Genomic DNA, 740 nt, shown 5'->3' with positions numbered 1-740 from the left:
TCCAGAAAGGAGTTATTTCTTGTTTAATGAAGCAAACATTAATCCCTGATGCAGGCTTTTCATTAGTCTTAAATTTATTTATTTATTTATTTCATTGGTGTTTTACACCCTACTCAAGAATATTTCACTTATACGGCGCCAGCCAGCATTATGATGAGAGGAAACTGGGCAGAACCAGGGGGAAACCCATGGCCCTGTGCAGGTTGCTGGCAGACCTTCCCACAGCCGGAGCCGGAGAAGAAGCCAGCATGAGCTGCATCAGCCTAATAAGAACATGGATATTATCAGCCATGTTGTATTCAAGGATGGGGACTTTGAAGGTTAAAGTTTGCCAAAGGTTTGGTGGTTTATGTCAAGCACTCTGGTTTCCGTAATACATTAAAGCTGGTTGTGTGAAGTTCGGTAGTTTCCTCAACCCGTTAAAACTGATCATGGGAAAGTTTGCCAGGTCGGTGTATGCCAAGCACTTTTTCCTCGATAAATTAAAATTGATCATCGGGGCCTCCGTGGCTCAGTCGGTTAGCGCGCTAGAGCAGCGTAATGACCCAGGAGTCTCTCACCAATGCGGTCGCTGTGAGTTCAAGTCCAGCTCATGCTGGCTTCCTCTCCGGTCGTATGTGGGAAGGTCTTCCAGTAACCTGCGGATGGTTGTGGGTTTCTCCCGGGCTCTGCCCGGTTTCCTCCCACCATAATGCTGGCCGCCGTCGTATAAGTGAAATATTCTTGAGTACGGCGTAAAA

This window comes from Liolophura sinensis, chromosome 4 (genome assembly GCF_032854445.1).
Source record: "Liolophura sinensis isolate JHLJ2023 chromosome 4, CUHK_Ljap_v2, whole genome shotgun sequence".
NCBI classification, from domain to species: Eukaryota; Metazoa; Mollusca; class Polyplacophora; order Chitonida; family Chitonidae; genus Liolophura; species Liolophura sinensis.
This window is presented reverse-complemented; position numbering follows the sequence as displayed.